The sequence below is a fragment of the Macrotis lagotis genome, chromosome 4, assembly GCF_037893015.1.
Source record: "Macrotis lagotis isolate mMagLag1 chromosome 4, bilby.v1.9.chrom.fasta, whole genome shotgun sequence".
NCBI classification, from domain to species: domain Eukaryota; kingdom Metazoa; phylum Chordata; class Mammalia; order Peramelemorphia; family Peramelidae; genus Macrotis; species Macrotis lagotis.
Genome location: NC_133661.1, coordinates 155,580,925 through 155,601,840, shown reverse-complemented (window position 1 = coordinate 155,601,840; position 20,916 = coordinate 155,580,925).

Genomic DNA, 20,916 nt, shown 5'->3' with positions numbered 1-20,916 from the left:
AGATTTGAGGAAGGCTTCAAGGGATCTAGTAGAAGTGTCTAAACTGAGTGAAATCTGTAACAACTATCATCAGAGCCTTAAAAGCTAACTAGACAACAGTTTTTTCTACATCAGAAGTGTTTTTGAAGGACATCCATGTTTCCACAATACTCCAAAGCACTATGGAAACATGGAGGTTCTCCGGAAAGACCCCTTACATCAATATCCACAGTTCCTTACTTGGAATGAGTAGGGGAAGCAAAAAGTCAGACTTTATAAAGACTTGAGTTTTAATATCATCTCTGATGCTTCTTAACAGTGTGACCTTGAACAATAATATAATATTTGTTTACAGCCTATAATACACTAGGAGCTTTACAATTCTTATCTTATTGACAACCCTGGGAAGTAAGTGATATTATTATCATCCTCATTTTACAGTTGAAGAAACTGAGGTGAACAGAGGTTAAGTGATTTGCTTAGGGTCACTCAGGTTTTCCTGTCTCTAGGATCAACACTATGATGTCACTTAAGTTTTCAGTATTAACATCTTTAAAATGGAGACAATAATTATTGTATTCTCTAGGCCACGATGTAATATATATGTATATTTATACATATGTACACACATATGCATGCATATAAACACACATATATGCATACACATATACGTAAGTGTATATACTTGCCATATACATGATTCATATATATATGAGTATAGATACATACACATATAGAATTTATTTATAGTGTTTTTATTGTTGTTTTCTAACTATATATTGTTGGAGAAAGTTTCTTCATAGGGAGTTTCTTCTATCAATAATGTCACAGGTTTACCCATCTTTTTCCCTATCTCCATTTTTTGGGGGGTTGTTTATTATTATGAGGAAAGTGTTATAATAAAATGTGTCATCTATTCTCATTGTATCAATAAAATAAGCAATCTAATTTTCAGAGACACACAAGGGAATGTTTATTGCTCTGATAACTTACTGTGAGAGACAAGATAGGGCTATGTTTTGAGGGAGAGATACAGATCTTTGGATGGAAGTAGCAAAAAAGAAGTGTGCAATGGGTGACTACAAAGTTAGCCTTTTGGAGCCTTGTTGGGGAAGAACAAAACTTCTTTAATGGTAGCTTTTTGAAACCTGGTAATCAAAAAAGAAATAGACAACAAATTGGATATAGAGTCAGCACACTATATTTGGAATTGGGAAGACCTGGGTTCAAATCTTGCCTCTGAAGTTTGGGAAGGATGTGACTATGTGGAAGACAGTTCATCTCCAAACCTCAGTTTCTTCAACATAAAATGGTGATAATTCTTACAGGACTTAGTTCATCAAGTAACCCAGAGAGTCAAAAGAAATATTGTATAGAAAGTACTTTGCAGGCTGTAAAACATTATGTTAGCTCAGTCCCAGGTTTTATTTGGAAGCTAGCAACATTAATTTTCATTCATAATACTAAGACTTTCTTTGGGATGGTATAGAACTAAACCCAGAGAAGATGTTTGCTAAAGAGCTGTTGGCAGTTTGCTCATAGCTACATGGCTTTGCCCTGATCCTCTCCCAGGCTTGGAGTCTAAACCTTCTCATCTACAGTCCAATCCAAATCAATAAACATATATTAGGCACAAACTAAGAGCCAGGCATCTTTCTTAATAGTCTCCTTCATGCCTTGTCCCAAACTCCTAGTGCCCTTCCTCTCAAACAACTTTTTAAAAAAAAATCTCTATTTGAGATTTAATATTTTTAATATTTTAGTGTTCCCCAATTACATGTAAAAAATTTTAATCTTCATTTTCAGATTTTGAGTTCCAAATTCTTTCCCCCTCTCTCCTCCCATTGAGAAGACAAGTCATTTTATATATATTGTTTTATATATACACATATACATATATGTTATTTTATATATTACATATTTGTAATTATCTTACTCTGTAATTACATACTCTGTGTAGATTGTATTTATTCTCCTACTATTTATTTTATGTATACTTTAGTTTGTATTTGTTGGGTGCCCCATCAAAATGGAAGCTCCTTAGTGCTCTTCAGTAACAGAATATCTCTAGCGGGCAGCACAGCCAGAGTCAGAGCTTGGGACAGTTGGATGGAGAACTGAATCAAGCCTTGCAGAGTTTTACAAACTCACTAGAAGGCAATTATTCTTTCCACATTGTTTTCTCTGGCCCCATCCCCATTTCCCTTTGTTGTGGTGTCCTTGTTCCTTGCCATCTCCCTAGGCTCAGAAAACACACTGGTCCCTCTCTCCCCTGAACCCATTTAATAAGGGTACCCCTTATTGGATAATTATTTTGAGTTGTGAACTAGTTCTTTCAGCAGCATGACAGAGGCTTGGAATCAGGAAATCTGAATTCAGATCTTGCCTCTGACACTGACTGGCCATAAACAAGAAATTTCACCATGCTAAGCCTCAGTTTCCATATCTGCACAATGAGAGGGTTGGACTAGATGGGTTCTGGAGTCCTTGCCAGCTCTAGGTCTATGATCTATTTTCTATGAGGTCATCTCTAAAGTCTCTTCTAACTCTAAACTCTATGATCTTATGAATGATCTTGTCTCTCCTCAATTTTTAAGGCTTAATGGTGGGTCTTACCTCTTGAGAGTTAGCATGGCATGATGGATAGAGGGTTAGATTTGAAGGGAGGAAAGACCTAGATTCAAAACCTATCTCTGATACCTGCTTGATGGTTATGGGAAAGTCATTTTACTCCATGAGCCTTCGTTTCCCCACTTTCAAAATAGGGATTAAAATACACCCAGTACCCACCTGATAGAATTAGTATAGGACTCAGTAGGTAGAGCCCAGGACCTGATGTTTAGAGCTGAATTCAAATCCTACCTCAGATAGCTAGATAGGTGGCCTTGGATAAATCACTTGGTCTTTCTGTCACTAGTTTCTTTGTCTCTAAAATGTGAATTATAATAATACCTAACTCAAAAGATTGTTATGAAGGTCAAGTAATTTAAGTTAGATAAAGTATTTTACAAACCTTAAAACCTACTTATAATAGTTAATAAAAATAAAATGTTCTATAAGCTTTAAAATGCTATATAAATATCAGTCGATATGGTTCATTTTTGTATTCACCACACAGCAAGGACCAAATTTTGTTCTTGGATTCCTCACATATACTTAACAGAACTTTAAAACAGATCTGATGAAAGCATTAATCATCTTTTATATTTGTTAGCAAGCTACATTTTCCAAAGGGCTTTAACAAACAATTATTAAATTCCAACCATATAACAGGCACTATACTAGGTGTGGGGATACAAAGCAAAAAGTGGGGGAAAAATTTCAGTCCTCAGGGAGTTTACTCTTTAGCTGGATTATTGTTGTTTAGTCATTTTTAGTCATGTTTGACTCTTCCCCATTTGGGATTTTCTTGGTAAAGATACTAGAGTAAGTTGCCATTTCCTTCTCCAGTTCATTTTACAGATGAGGAAATTGAGGCAAAGAGGGTTAAGAGACTTGTCCAGGGTCACATAGCTAGTAAGTGTCTAAAGCCATATTTTATATATTTTATGCAATATGTTTACAGAGTATTCTATCTCTTAAACCACAATTAATATAGCTAACAAGTTTCTCTATGCCTAGATACTTTTATTAGGTGAGAATACATCTTTGAATTACAGAATCAAACAATCAAGGATATTAATTATCTATGAACAATTCCTAGGCATCTCTTTTGAATCATTCAATGAGAAGTGTATACTAGGTATGAACAAATCTGTAATCAGTTTGGGAACAGTGAAATACTTTTGAGTCATTAGATGACATATTGGAAATATATTGGGATTAGTTGAAGAATTAGAAATAGTCTTGAGAAACACCAGTGAGAGCGTTGAACTAGATAGCTTTTGTGTATCAGAGAAAAAAATTTGAGCAGTATATTAATCAATCTTTCTCAGCACTTAGAGAAGCCAAAATATTGAGAACAGCAGTGGAATTGGATAGAATCTTATCCCATCTTCCCTTTGATTAGAAAATAATCTTGTGAATTTCAAGAGGTGTAAAGATTTGAATTTGTCATCAGGAATGATAGCAGCCTTCCAGGAATAGCAGTGGTCTGAAGACAAATTAGATAGGCAACTTCAAGGAATATGACCTCTTTGGGTTAAAAAAAGTGAATATATGGCAATTACCTTCAGAGTCAAGGACAAAACCATATTTCAGGAGAATGAAATGTAAAACTTCCAGGTCATTCAACAGTTAGCAACATTTTTTTTAACTTAAGCATAGTTGGGAAAAGTATTTATGCTGAGGATCGCACAAGTTGATTTGGCTTTTATACTCAAGTGACCAAAAGTGATGTCAATAGCTCTAATTTTTAATCCCATGAATTCATTAAATCTTGAGGATGGTTTGAATACCTTTTAAAAGACAAACAGCTCAGTCTATATAGGCTTGGGGTGGGGGGTTGAGGGAAGGATTAGAATATTATTTTGCTTTCACCAGAACTTTTATCTGGTTATCAGGATCCATGAGCCAGGTATGCTAACTTTGAAAATCACTCTTTCCAGAGACTTTGTTCATGGGAGAATTATTCTGGTTTGGGAAAAATGTTTTATACCAACTAATCTTACTATATCATCTCCATAAATATCCCTATCAAAAAGCTAATTAACTCTGACTGGCTAATTGATAATTAATGTGTATGTGTGGGGAAGCACACCAGATGGGGGCTCTTGGGAAAGAATATTAGAGTACCACCTCTAACTACTCAGGGTTACCCCTAAAAGCCTGAAGGAAGAAGTAGTCATATGTATTTGGGTACCTAACCTGTCAATGGAAGGTAAGAAAGAGAAAGTGAGCCCAGAGGTCTCACTCTGTAAATCTTTGCAAAGTACTTTGTTAATCTTAATGCATTATATTTACGTCAGCTATTACGTTAGTGAGCAAACAATTCTTCTCACTCAAAGTCTGATTCTATTATTATTATTATCATCATCATATCTTATTCTAAGATAATTACATTGTTCACTCAGAATCCCTTTTGGTTCCTTCATTCCCAGCTTCATGCAGACATTTGAAAAAATATAGCATAAAAAGAAAAATAGTCAGAGGAAATTTGATTTGTTTTAGACTGATTTCCATTAAGCCTGCCACTTGTGTTGTTCCAGATTCTGTATATAGGGTATTGTACCTATAGCTGTAGTTGATACAAAGGAGGTTGGTTGACTACTTTGTTTCTACAGAGGGGAAAAAAGAAAAAAATGAGCTGAAGTTAGTGCAAGAAGAATTCCACTTGAGAAAGGGAACATTTTCTTAAGGGGGAGGGCTGCAGAGATTTTGAAATAGATGACTAAGACAGATGAAGGAATAGCCTGCTCTGGCAAAAAATATTTTAAAATGGGACAGTTCTGATTAGCTTAGAATATGTTTATCCCCGATCTTCACAGAAGACTATTGCCAGAGATGTGGTGGACTCAGGAAGCAGAACAAGACAAACATTTTTGGACCTGGCCAGTGCGGGAATTTGTTTTGCTTTTCTTTTCTTTCATTCTTTGGTGTTTTTTTTAGTGGAGTTTTTGGTGGTTGAATAGTGATGGGTGGTTGGAATGGAATAGGAAAGAAAAAGAATGGAAGGAAGGAAAAAAGAAAGGAAGGAAGGAAGGAAGGAAGAAAAAGAAGGCATCATTTTTCCCCCAAATGGAGAACAGAAGAACAGAAGGAAAGCCAGAAAGAAAGTCCAGTCAAATATGATGGTTTTGAAAGCTAAAGACTGATTTTTTTATATACTTGAAAAGAAAAGCAAACTATATACAATAGAGACTTTCTGTTTCAAGTAGAAATCATCTTTTTCTTGCTTTGCTATGTGTGTGTGAAAGTTCATTCTATTTGATGCTTGTTAAATTCAGAATAAAAATAAAAAATCCATTTATAAAAAGACTTTCCTGGAAGCAGGGAAGTGCACTGGATGACCTTTGAAAGCCCCTTTTAACTGAGAAGTCCACATCTCTGTGATCTCTTGGCAGCATTGAAAGAACCCTGCTAAGCAGGAGACACAGTGTAAATACTACTGAGTCTGCCAGATAAACGATCATCTTCGAATAGTCAAGGAGTGGAATTATGGGGAATTGCATGACCCAGAAATGAGTTTTGGAGCTATTATTTTTTTAAAGGATATTAATATTGTTGGAAAACTTCAGCTAACAAAGCTCGGCAGAATACAGAGCAGAAGAAATCTCAGTCCCAAATCTTGGCTGAGAAATTCACTTTCTCTGCCAAGCAACCACACGTTTAAGCTTGTGAATAATTCTGAGCTACGTGTTTAAAATACTTTTCTTGGTTTTGCAAGTTGAGGGCTGGAAGAAAATAGTCTGTCATTATGGAGTTTGGTGTGCAAAATAGGTTGGCTCAAAGCGATATGTTGAAATAGCAGGATCTGGAAAGCGTGACTCATGAACATTGGGGATGTAGATTCCATTTAAAGGGATGAAGTGAAATCCCAGTTTAAGGACCCCAGAGAAGTGGCTACACCTTTCTAATAATAATTCCCCTTGGTTTGGTAATTCTTTCTTTTTCAAAACACTTTTGCTTCCATTATCTTGGTAACCTTTCAGTGCATGTTGTGAAAAGAGCATGGGGTAGACAGTCATAGATCATGAATTCTATTCCCATCTGCCCCAGTGAATAACTTTGTGACTTGGAGCAGCTCGATATACTTTTCTGGATCTCAGTTTCTTTGCCTGCAAAATGCCTGATTTAGAAAATCTAATCTCAAAAGTATTAGACTCTGGAATTCTATGAATTGCTTGAAGGAGAGCAGAAAAGTGTGTTATTCTGCTTAAATGCCCAGGAATGGAGAGAAAATGCCTTCTCTACAATCTATTTTCTTTTCCCTTTTCCATAAAGACTTTCTGGATGCTTGGGCTCCCCATGATGTAGTAAAACGAACTCAGGACTTGTAGTCGGAAGAGGTGGGTTTGCACAACTGTCCCCTAGTGGCTATGTAACCCTGACCAATCGTTTCCCCTGTTTGAACTCAGTTTCTTCCTCTGGAATGGAATGGAAAGAAGGAAAGTACCTACTGTATTCTAGACACTGTGCTAAGAGTTTTACGAATATCTTATTTGATCTTCATAACAATTCTGAAAGGGAAATTCTATAATTATCACCATTTTTACAGTTGAGAGTGCTGAGGTAGACAGAGTCAAGGATTACACAATTAGAAAGTATATAGGGCCATATTTGAACTCGGATTTTCCTGACTCCAGGCCTAGTGCTCTATCCATGGCCATCTAAAGACTAAATGATCTATAAGATGTCTTCTATTCCTGACATTTTGTGATTCTGAAGGTCATCAATCAATGTCAGTTGGGATGAATTATACTATTTAGATCTATCAGAGGCAGTGCCCATCTTCTCACCTCTTTAATATTTCTATTATGGACTGATCTGGCTGTAGGTCATACTTGGACTTTCCTTGGAATGCTAATATCCTCTTCCATACAAATCAAAAGACAGAACATAACCTGTTGAAGATAAGACATTCCATTCCATCAGATAGATGACTTGGTAAAGGGAATGATGGACTTTGGGTCAGGAACATCTAAATCAAGTTCAAAGCTGGCCTCTTTTTAGCTGTGTGACCTGTGCAAGTCAATAAATCATTTCCTTATCTACAAAACAGGGTCAATAATATCACCTATCTCCCCAGGTTAGTGAAAGGATACAATGAGATCATATGTAGAAAGTTTAAAATGCTATGTAGTGTTAGGTATTCTGGGTAAGTTTTTAAAAAAATACATGTACCAATGCATGAATTTTCATACAAATATGTATGTATATTATGTATGCATTGTGCATATGTATATAGATGAACTGTGCATGCATGTATGTATTGGGCAAGTGTGTATATGTGTATGGATATGAGTGCATGTGTGTTAACACTGTTAACCCACAGGCTCCTAAGATAACACCTTTGTACATTCAGGACTCTCCTACTTCCCTCAGCCTCACACAAAAGTTAAAGAAAAATAAAATGAAAAAGGAGACATATATACATATTCATTTATAGAAATGCAACTTATTTTGTTGTTGCTCAGTCAGGTTCTACTCTTTTGGGGTTTTCTTGGGAGAGACTGAAGTGATTGCCATTTCCATCTCCAATTCATTTTATAGACCAGAAAACTGAGGCAAATAGAATTAAGTGACTTGCCCAGGGTCACCCAGCTAGTAAATGGCTGAGGTCAGATTTGAACACACAGAAATGAATCTCTCTGACTCCAGGATCAGCATTTTATCCACTGCATCATTTTATATAACTTATAGCCTTAGAGAATTTCCAAGGGCTGTCACTAGTCAAGTGATTTGCTCAGGATCACATAACAATATGTGTCAGAGAACACACTAGAACCCAGGTCTTTTTTCTAAAAGGATACCTCTTCTTAAGTGTCATTAGATGGAAAACTGGCTTGAAATCAGGAGGCCCTGATTGAAGTCCTTCCTCAGTCCCATCCTGGAAATTTCACTCAACCTCTCAGTGCTCTAGGTATCTCTCTAAGACTATAAGTTGTAGAGAAGTTGCTGACCTACAATGGCAATTTCTCTTCCAGGAGTTCCCTATTCCAGTAAAATCTTAATTTTATTACTTGTCTCTCTATCTACTTTTGGTACTTTAAATAATTTACTGCTCCATAATATAATTTCTATTTTACAGATTAGGAAACTGATACTCACAAAGTACTTACTTGTCCATATTCACATAGACTAGCAGGTGTTAGAAGGAACTTGGAACCCAGTGTCAAAGTCAGAACTCTACCCAAGACACCACACTGTTTCCCAGCATATAGAAATGGCACTAATATATTTATTTGGCACATAGTTACTGCTTAATAAATGTTTATTGATTGATTGATTGATTGATTGATATGGAAAACAATGGAAAGACAAGTCTGACTACAGGGGGATAATATATACTAGAGAGTAGAGGCAACAGTTGGATAATTTGGGTAGGGAAGCAGTTGGTAATTGTGGGTGAGTTTGAATGCCTAAGAAGAGGCTCTCAGTCTTTATCCATCATCACATGATGTCATGGAAGAAAGAATACCAAAATAGAAGTAAGGAATTGTAGGCTTTAGTTCTAGTTCTTCAACTAACTGTTCAATCTTATTTTTTGTTTGTTTCTTTTCTCTTCTTTTAGGGTTTTTTTTTTTTTTTTGGTAAGGCGATGGGTTAAGTAACTTGGCCAAGGTCACACAGCTAGGTAATTATGAAGTGTCTGGGATCAAATTTGAACTCATTCCTCCTGACTCTAGGACTGTTTATCTATTTACTGCTCCACCTAGCTGCTCCTGTTTATTTTCTTGGGGTTTACTCCTGGTTCTTCAACTAACTTGCTTATTTTTTAAAATTTTATTTTATTTTCCAATTAACAAGCATTTATTTTCTTTCTTTTATCTATCTATCCCCACATAAAAGAAAGAAAGGAAGAAAGTCCTTGTAACAAATTTGTTAGATAAGCAAGTCAAATTTCTGTTTGAACAGATTCAAAAATTTAAATCTTTTAAATCTTGGAGCTATCCTCTCTTTCTCTCTCTCTCTCTCTCTCTCTCTCTCTCTCTCGGTTGGTGACATTTACCATCATTTGTCTTCTAAAACTATGACTGGTCATTTCATTAATCAGATATCTTAAGTCTTTCAAGGCTGTTAGTCTTTATTATATTGCTGTCATTGTATACATTATTCTCCTGTTTCTGCACAGATCTCTTTGCATCAGTTCATACAAGGGTTACCAAGTTGCTCTGAACCCATTCCCTTTGTCATTTCTTTTAGTATAATAACATCCCATTGGGGGCAGCTAGATGGTTTAGTGGATAGAATGCCAGACCTGGAGTTAAGAAGACTACTTTGTGAGTCCAAATCTGACTTCAGATACTTACTAGCTGTGTGACCCTGGGCAAGTCCCTTAACCCTGTTTGCCTCAGTTTCCTCATCTGTAAAATGAGCCAGAGGAGAAAATGGCAAACTACTTCAGTATCTTCACTAAGAAAGAAAACCCCAAATGGGGTCACAGAGTCAGACACAACTGAAACAACTGAACAACAATAATAACAAAGAGTATTCCATTAGCTATGTTTTCTTAAAGAGGTCACCTCCTTTCCACCACCCTAACCTTCCACCCCTGATATCTTTCTTCACCTATATTGGGAGAGTGTTGATCTGGGCAATCTCTGAGACCTGTTCTCATTCTAAATTCTAATTTTAAAATTCCTAATATATTAGGAACCAGAATGCATCTCCAAAGAATCAAGAGACTGGACATAGGAAGAATCAGAAGACAGGGGAAAGGCCCTAGGCAAGCTTGAACAGACTGACTGGATGGGATAGGTGGTTTCTCCATCTTCTCAACCTCCTTTTTGAGCTTGTAAGAGGCCAAATTCCACATCATAAGGGTGAGGTCCAAGTAGAATGAATGAAAAAATATTTATTAAGTAAGAGCTTACTACATACAGGCACTATCCTAAGTGCTGGCTATACAATTAGAAAAATGAGACATTCTTGGCTCTGAACAAGTTCATATTCTAATGGGGAAAACAAGACAGAGGCTTTAGCTGAGAGTAAGATGGAAAGTGTGGACCAGGGCCTAGAGAAGAGGGCACAAATTTATTTTTTCACTAATTGTGGGTAGGAAAGCCAATAGCAAAAATCTGGTGGATCCTGATAATGCCAATAGTACCTCTTGGATATCACAACCCTTCTTCAGAACCACCCATAAGAAAGGTTCTTGGGAACCTTGGTTTTAGGGAAGGCAAGCTGAACACATTTCCTTATCTTTTCCCCTCTTTGTGCTCTGGGTGACCAGGCTGAACACCCCTAAGAATATGATTCCCTCTTTCTTCGGATATAGGGTCTCAACAGCACACAAAGCATTCTCCTGCCCCCAAACCTCATTATACTTCCCAGCTGGGATTGTAGAGATGTTTGTTGTTTTCCCGTGCCCTGAGGAAGCATAACTGGGACTTTGGAAGGGGAAGAGCCCCAAAATGCCCTCCCTTCCCACTCTTTGAAGCAAGGCCTGGGGGACTGGAAAAATCTTAAGGGATGCCGACAGATTTATTTTTTGGCTGCGGGAGGAAGCAAGTGGAACCTTGTTAATTACTATGTAAATTACTCTAATAGCTTGACTCCCTTAGTACAAATGTGTGTGGGTTTGAGTATGGGGCAGAGGTAGGCCAGGGATGAGAGGAGGGGAAACAGGGGGCTCCAAATGGGATGGGAAAGTGGGGGGGGGATGAGAGAGTGAAGCAGTGTTTCCTAGGCTACAGATCTCACAGTCATGATATTTAGGAATTAGGCTCCTACGAAAAAGAAACTGAAGGTGAATATTGCTTTTTTTTCCCAAGTAGGGTAAAGAAATCCAAACCCATCCAATCCAAAAAGCAATTATTCTGATAGTCAATACATGATCCTGGAACTCACAGGAATCTTTCCATAAAACAGATATTATATTACAGAAACATAATTTTAATGATAGAAAGTACTAACATGAGAAAACTGGGGTAGAGGGAAGGTGACTTGACCAAGAAAGTACTTTCTTAATAATGCCTGTTGATGAATTAATCTGCATTCTAGTGATTTAATAGAATACAAATTGTACTGTAAGCTCCAAGAAGACAAGGACATGTCATTAATGTCTGATAACTTTTAAAAAAAATTGACTCAATGGAAAAAATAAAGCTTTAAAGACTCTCATTCAGCAAGGAGTCCCTCAGGTATAAGTCAAGATTCTTCAAGATTCAACCATAGAGATAACTCATCAGTTACTATTACCATCAAACAAAGAATAAAGTAGGAATATATTTGCTTGCCAAAGGTATTTGCAGAAAGATCTGTTCAGAGGTCAAATGGAAATGAGATCACTGTGGATGATCCTATTTGTGGATGACATTGTGTTGATTATATAAGGTCCCAGAATATTGCAGTGCTTCTTGAATGAGACTCAAAATGACTCAAGAGAAAAACCTTAAAATCCATATAGGACAAAAGATGCCAATTTCCCAAACTATGATGGAGGGCCTGTCTATTGAGTTGATCTATCAGAACATATATTTAGGAGTAGTCACTATAGATAGTAATTTGAACCTAAAGTTTAATTAGAGAAAGAAAGTAGACTAGATTTCATTTGGGACATTATACATTTCTTTTTATGATACAAAGCTGCTCTTCAACACAAAGATAGCTATTAAAATACATGAATACAAAGTTTGAATATTACTACCTCCATTTTGTAGATAAGAAAATGGAGGCTTGGAATAGTTAAGTGAAAAGAAGAACTAAGACTTGAATTCTATATCTTTCAGTTCTAAATCCAGTGATTTTTTTCATATTAACTCCACACATACAAAATTATAGGAATAATTGACATTTTTCTAATTGCTCTAAATCATTACTGATTAGAAAAAATGCAAATTAAAGCATCTCTGAGATATTGCCTTACACCTCTCAGATTGGCCAATATGACCAGAAAGGAAAATGATCAGTGTTGGAAGGAATGGGAAATCTGGGACACTAATGCATTGTCAGTGGAGCTGTTAATTGATCCAAGCTTTCTGGAGAGTAATTTGGAATTATGTTCAAAGAGCAAGAAAAATGTCTATACCCTTTGATCCAGCAATACCACTACTGGTCTATACCCTGAAAAGATCATGAAAAAGGGTAAAAACATCACATGTACAAAAATATTCATAGCAGCTCTGTTTGTGGAAGCAAGAAATTGAAAATGGAGGGGATATCCATCAATTGGGGAATGGCTGAACAAATTGTGTTATATGTATGTTATGGAATACTATTGTTCTATTAAAAGTCAGGAGGGATGGGATTTCAGAGAAGCCTGGAAAGACTTGCATGAATTGATGCTGAGTGAGATGAGCAGAACCAGAAGAAATAGCAACATGGGGGTGATGATAAACCTTAATGGACTTGCTTAATCCATCTGTGCAATAATCAGGGACAATTTTAGAGTATCTGCAATAGAGAATACCATCTGTATACAGTGAAAACTGTGAAGTTTAAAAAAAGACCAAAGATAATTACCTTCAATTTCTTTAAAAAAAGTTGTCTTATATACTACAAAATTTTGGTATCTCTAATATTTTATTTTTTCCTCAAGTATATGTTTTTTCTCTCAACCATTCAATTTTGCTCAATTCATAGCATAGAAACAATGTAAAGATTATCAGATTGCCTTCTGTGGGGGTGGGGGGAGGGAAAGGAGGGTAGGAGAAAAAGTGTAAAATTGAAGAGCTTACCAAAAAATGATAGCTAGAAACTACTATTGTATATAATTGAAAAATAAATAAAATATTTATATAATAGGAATAATTGAAGTTTTCTGAAGAATTTAAGTAACTAAAGCATTTAGGAATCCAGAAGCTTGTAAGTCATTCCTTCTCTTTGCAAGAAGCAAATTCAAATCCAAGCACACCCGGTTTATACTTTTCAGATAAACTCTCAAAAGAGAACCCTCCATTAAAAACTACTTGAAAATAAGTAAATTCATTTTTTCTTAAGCAAAATAATAGTTTCTATCTCTGTGGATCTATTTATTTATCTAGCTCTGTGACATATATATATGTATATGTATATGATTTTTCCTTCATTTTCAGAGAGGACAAATGACCTTACAGGGTGATGTTTAACTCATGCATGAATTGGATTTAAGCGAGGCAGAATAGCTCAAAGTCACTAGCCTTACTCTCTCTTCCAGAATCATTGAAGTTCAGTGGCAAGACAACAGTCTAGATGACTGGTGATGACCTGGGATACAGGGGATAACATTGAGGTTTTTGAAGTCTGATCAAGTTCTAAGTGCTTTTATACCACCTGCTTCAGCCATCATGGCCATTGAAATAAATTGCTCTCATCTATCCATTTTGCCAGGGAAATCTTCATATGTTTGAGGCAGAAACCCTTCTCACTCACTTATGATTTATTTACTCTCAATCTGGTTTGACCTGTCAGCCAAGGTAGTTTACTAGTATATGGCTGCTGTGTATGCTACAGCTTCTTGAAGTAAGTTTTGGGTGAAAAGAGAAACACCAAAAATAGTTGAATAACTTTGAAGAGAGCTTGACAAACCCTCACATAAGAGATTCTAGTCCTCCTGAACACCCTATATACCTATACATACAAACATCATGTGTAAAAAGATTTATGTGAAATCATAGAGTGATAGCAACCCAGAATCTCAGAGTTGTAACAGATTGCAGAAGTTATCCTAGCCCAAACAATATTGGAACAAGAATACTTTCAACATTATCCCTAAAAAGTAGTCATCCATCCTTTTCTGGAATTCTTCTAGCAATGGGAAACTCACTATTTTTCAGTACCTGTTTAACTTGGTCAAGCCATTTAACAGCCCTCAGTCTCAGTTTTGTTGGCTTTGGTAACCTTTCGATCTTTCTAGGATCTTATGATTTCCAGGTCTCCTGTCAGCTTTAATCCTCTATGATTCTGATTCCTGTACCCAAGGGGAGAAAAGATATCACCTATAAACATAGTCCCTCAAAATCATGAAGAGAGGAAAGAAAGAATATGAGAATATATCCAAGCCCACTGCTTGGTTTTCATCTAAAATAACAGGCACTGCTTTCTTGAATACCATGGCTTCTATATAAATTGATAGCTGATAGCCCAAATGCTACCTGCCATTTATCATACCTAAGTTGGAACAGAATTTTAGGACCTGAGGATGATAGTATAATCCAAGTGTGTCAGTGGAAATAGAGTCATGTGCACCATGTCCTGCCTGCTACCAAATCACAGGGAAAGATTTAATGAGCCTCTTTTTTCTACACTGGTAATGATAGTAATGGAGAGTTCTCCTACCTATGCTTGTAATGAAGTCAACTTCATTGCATGCATAGGCATGACTATTTCTAGTCCTCTAATTTTAAGGTGAAAAAATGGATTTGTGATTACTTATTAAGCCCAGAATTGGTAGTACATATAAAAGATTGGTGGGGGGTACCTTAGCTCCTATTTTTACCTGATTGTCCATTAAGAAGAAGAGTTATAGGCCTCTCTGTTTCAGAGGGGCCTCAGACCCTATCTCCTTCAGAGCCTGAATGAAGGATTGTTACTGAGAGAAGTAGCACCAGTGGCCTTCTTCTTCCCACTCAGGTCCACATGAAGTCTTGACTGCATGACCCTGCTTTTTCTGTCATATTACCTAACTGCCCCAAATGAGTTATAAAAGCACTTTATACTTTAGGAAGAGCTCATAAAAGAACCACTGGCCCCAGGGTTGAATGGGAAAGGCTTCTAAGGGGAGGCATTGTGTGATCAGTACTCTCATGGGGAACTTCATAAGTCTTTAAGGCATGGGAGAGATCAGTGTGGGCTGGAACCGCTGGAGGACTTCTTCAAGAGATGAGACATAAACCAGATCTTAGGGTAAAACTGGTTTTGCTCATTCATTGCCTCTTAAAGATGCCATGTTCATTTCTATCTCTTTCATTGATCCCATAATACTTGACTAGAATTCTCTCTCCTCTTTTCTACCCCTATGCTGTCTAACCTATCACTGGTCCCTCAAGGTCTGGCTTCCATCTTACTTCCTCTAAGAATTTTTACCTGAGCACCACCTGTGAACCCTTCCTTCACAAAGTCTCATTTTGTACTTTTTGTCTGTGCTTTCAAATTGTTTCATATGTATCTTTTATTTCCAGTAATTGCTGCATGAGGTTCTCAGGAAGAAAGTAGACTGGACCACTTTCAGGAAATCTCAAAGCTCCTTTAAATGAACGCCAAGCTTTTTTCCAGAAACAAAGATACATTTTTTTTAGTACCAATATTCTACCTGTAATGCTATTTGGTTATGCAATATGGAATGCAATAGTCTCCAAAGAATTAAAATGAATATCACACAATGGAGGACAATAGGGACATGCATTGTGGGTAGGAACAGGCTGCAATGTAAAACCAATGAATATCTCTGAATAGGAACTAGAGTAGAGGTGTCATTATGGCAAGGTTTGATTAAAAAAGAAGATGGTCTTGTAATGAGGGATAACAGATTGACCTGTTGAGTGCTCTAACATGATATTATGGGACCTTTATGGGAACATAGGGAAAAGACTATCACTGCTGGAGATACTGCATAGGGAAAAGAGTATCACCCATGAAAATGGGTGAGTTCCATGTTATTGAAGAGAACATTCGAATCAATGAGATCACAGATCCATTTACCACTAGGTTTAGAAACATCTGAGCTCAGATCCAGTCTCAGACACTAGTGGCCTTCAGCAAGTCACTTAACTGCTGTCTGATCCAGTTTCCTCAGCTGAAAAATAGAGATCATACTAGAACTCACCTCCCAAGGTTGTTTTGAAGATCAAATAGGGAGATATTTGTAAAGTGTTTAGCTCATAGTAGGCACTTGGGAAATTCTTGTCTCTTTCCTTCTTTCCCTCCTCTTTCCCTTCCTTCTTCTTTTTACTTCCTCCCCCTCCCTCCCTTCCTTCCTTCTTCTCTCTATTTTCTTCCTTCCTCCTCCCTCCTCTCTTTCTCCTTCCCTCTCCTCCCTCTTTCCTTCCCTTCCTTCCTTTCTCCCTTCCTTTCTCCCTTCCATTCTTCCTCTCTTCTTTCCTGTCCATGTCCCTGTGTATTATATACACATGTATGTGCATGTCACATATATGTATAAGTATACAGTTGTATTTTTGTATCTGAACATATTTTCTGTATATGTGTCTTTATTTATGTATATGGATAGATCTGTATATCCTGTGTCATGTGTCATGCACATCTGTGTATTTGAATCTCTAGAGGTATGTGAGTATACTGAAAGAAAGTAGAAATTGGAAGCCTGGGGAGGGAAAGATAATACCACATGTGTATCTCTCTCTTTAATCTTAGTATGTCACCACTGGTGAAATATTACTGAGCAGCGATCTCTTTTCTTGTCATTCTTCTTAATGAAAAATTAGTGAGCATAAGGACTAAGTTGTCAAACACTAGGGGAGCCCTTCGTGCTTGATGGGTTTTTGCAGACGTCGTCACAGTGAGAGGAGCCTGTGTGAGCATTGCAAACTGTTCTTCTTGCCTTAAGTTGAATACAAGAAAGAGAAACTGCAGCTCTATTTCCAAGAGAAATTTATGGTTTGACATTAAGCAGGTGCTTTTGACTGGTGGAGTTTTCCAATCTCTTCCAAAGGCCACATAAAATCCTCTTTGCAGTTTTTTCTTTCATTTCCTATTAAAAACTGGCTGGTGGTGTCCTTTTCTATTGTCCTACTTTTCTCCCTTTCATAGCATGTAAGCTTTATGAAGGCAGGGACTGTGTCTTCCTTCCTACAGGCATCTCAAACTCAATATACCCCCACAAGAGTTCATGATCTTGTCCCCACCTAAACCTACTCTTCTCTCAAATTTCTGAATATCTGTTAAGAATATTACCATCTTCTCAGTCATCTTGGTTCTCAACCTTGACATTAGCCTGGACTCCTCAAGGACTTAGCTAATCATTTTATCAAGTAAAAATAATTCTATCTGTAAAACATCTATCTTATCTGTCCCCTTCTCTCAACCTCCATGACCATCAATCTCATTCAGATCCTCATTAGGTCTTGCTGAGACTATTGCAGTAGTTAGCTCACTGGTTCCCTTATTTCCCATTGACTCCATTGCTTAGTATAGTAGCTAGTCCAGAGTAGGCTCTTTATAAATATTCATTGATCTTCTAATTGATTCTATCTCCTTATTATTGCCCAGAAAAGCAATTTATGCATAGCAGACTTTCAAAAAAATCTTTATTTCATGTTTTGCATGACTGATGTGTTTAACCTATATCAAATTGCTTGCTGCCTCAGGATGGGGCAGGTAAAGGAAAGAGAGAGAAAATTTGGAACACCAAGGTTTTTAAAATGAGTGTTAAAAATTATCTTGACATATAATTGGGAAGAAATAATATTTTCTTTAAAAATAATAAATGGAGGTAGCTGGATGACACAGTAGATAGGTCACTGGCCCTGGAGTCAAGAGGATCCTGAGTTTTAACTCTGGGATCAGACATTTAATAATTACCTAGATGTGTGACCTCAGGCAAGTCACTTAACCCCATTGCCTTGCAAATAGAATATAACAACAACAACAACAATAATAATAATAATAATAATAAATGTTTTTAATTGGACTGAATCTCCTTCATTAGACTGTAAACTCCTTAAGAGTAGGTGCAGTCTTTTGCCTTTTTTTGTATTCCCAATACTTGGCAAAGTGCCTGGTAATAGGTGCTTAATAAATTATTGACTAACTGATTTACCAAGTTTTCAATATATTATGAGAGACATTTTACATAAATATAAAATGTTTTCCAGGGAGAAGATGCTACTCCAGCATATTTCCATTGCTTTCCTTAGACTAAATCCACCTTCCACTAAACCCAAATTATATGGATCAAGAATGACTGGACACTTGATATGTTGATAAATATCTGGAAGATTGCTCAGTGGTTCTGATGGCAAATACAAATAGTCTTAGATCTCTCTGTCTGGTGAACTACTGTTTTTCTTTGTGACCCATCTAGGGATAACCGAAATGGGCTAATTACATGCATGAATTAGGATCTTTTGCCTTTCTTTGTATCTCCAGCACTAATAAATGACTTTTCTATATTAAAAGATAATATGTACAAATAAGTATATACAAAAATGCAAAATAAATATGAGATAATTTTGTGGGGGAACTAGCAGCTATAGAAAGGCTTCATGTAGAAAATGGCACTTGAATTCATCTTTAAAAGAAGTTAGGATTTCTAAGAGGCAGAGTTGGAAAAGGAACACATTACAGATATGGAGAAGAGCCTGTGTAAAGACATGGAAGTAGGAAATGAATGAATAAGCCTTCAATAATTAATTATTATGGATAAAAACACTGTGATGGGAATACTGTATGTGAGGATCAGAAAGTAAGACAATTTAGCTGGAGTATATAAAGGACAATGTGTAATAGGTCTAGAAAAGTAAAACTGGAACCAAGTTGTAAAGGGATTTGAAAGCCAAACAGAAGATTTGATATTTTATCCTAGGAGCAATAGGAACTCAATAGAGTTTTGTGAACAGATATATGATAGTACTATAGGAATATTACTTTGGCAGCTGTGTGGAGGATCAGTTGGAGACAAGGAGATGCCTAGGAGACCATTGCCATAGACTAGGTGGGAGATGAGGATAGCCAGAGTTAAGCTGACAATCCTGTAAATGGAGAGAACTGGACAGATTAAAAATGTTTTGGGGAGATAGAATTGACAAGATTTGGCAAGTGGTTAGACATAGGAGTTGAAGGAGAGGGAAGAGCCAAGATGTTCTCTTGTTAAAAATAAGGAACTTGAGAAGAGGGGTGAGTTTGGGTAAGAAGGAAGATAATGATGTAGATTCTCAACCTGACTCAGCCACTTACCAGTCACCTCATTCCTCTCAGACTCAAATTTTTTTTCTGTAAAATGAAAACAAGTCATAGCTTATCTATCTCACAGTTTCATGAGTGTTGTTTGACATAATGGATGAAAAAGTATCTTGGACAACTTATTCTACACCTTGTAGGATATCTTGAATAGGCATTTTAAAACACTTTGAAATAATAGTAGTATAATATAAATTATCAGTCTAAAGGAACAAAAACATCCATGGTCTGTTGTCTTAATAAATTCATTAGGATCCACATTAACAAAAGGTTGGGCTCCATTTGTCCAATATAACCTTAATTTCACCTTCTGTAGAGAATTCTCGAAATGGTATTGAAGGAATAGTTGAAGCATCTGAGGAATATATAACTTGGAGAAGAGAAGGCTAAAAACAACAAAAAAGATGATTCTCCTAATGCAATGAGGCAAATTTGACCTCATAGGCTTTGTAGAGATGTAGCTAATGGCTAAAATGTATCCCTGAATGGCTATAACTTATGTAAGAAACAAGTTAGTAAAATGGGTTAGGGTAGGCAGGAAACAGTATAGCATCATATATTAAGAAGGCATACTCTTGAGAGAAAATCTAGGAGTCAGAGGGAAGTACAATGGAGAGCAGTTGGGTAAAAATCAAAGGTGGAATATACAAAAATGATTTTTGTCAGCACCTGGTCAAGAGGAGTTAGATGAAATGTTTAGGGAAACAGATTACAAGCCTGGCAGAGAGTCATGATGTAGTGATGGGGGACTTAGTATATGGAGATTCAATGAAATTCTTTGTTTAAAACAGAGTAACAACTTCTTGATTATTAATTTCACCCTTCAAAAGATGGAGAAACAAGCAAGAAGGAATTCTGTAATGCTATTCTAGATTTGATTATCACCAAAGGAGGTGAAAATGAAAGAAATCTTGAGTGGCTACTCCTTCCCAGGGTAGGTGATTAGAGATAAAGACCAGAATGCTAGAATGCAGACTGAAGGAAGCTTGAAAACACTCTGCCCTATCCCGTCCCCAAACCTGAGTGTTGTTGTGACCTAGGACACTATGAAACAGACAGACTCTGGGGTGTTTGTGTTATCTTCATCCCCAGAAGGATTGATTTGAAACCCTAATGTGAGACCTTTATGCATTGAGCAGGAGGCGTCTGACACTCCATGGAATTATTTTCCAGTTTTTGCCCACCCTGGGAGTTGCTTTTGCCTGGGGGGTCATTGAATTTATTTTTGGATGGGGATACATTTGGAAGATGGGAGGGAAGCTTTTGTCATTTGTACCTCTGCTTAGAAAAGTAATTGTTTATCTGAACCCTCAGGCTCTGACTAGTATATTACATCAGATGTGGAACCCCTTTTGGGATAGAAGGGGATGAAATATAGGCATAGTCTGACAAGGAACCCCAGAGAGCAGATTTCAAGGATTTCAGAAGAAGGATAGGAACAATCTTGTGAATTGAAATTCTATAGAGGAAGTCTTCTAAGGAGAGATGAAAAAACTCAAAAAT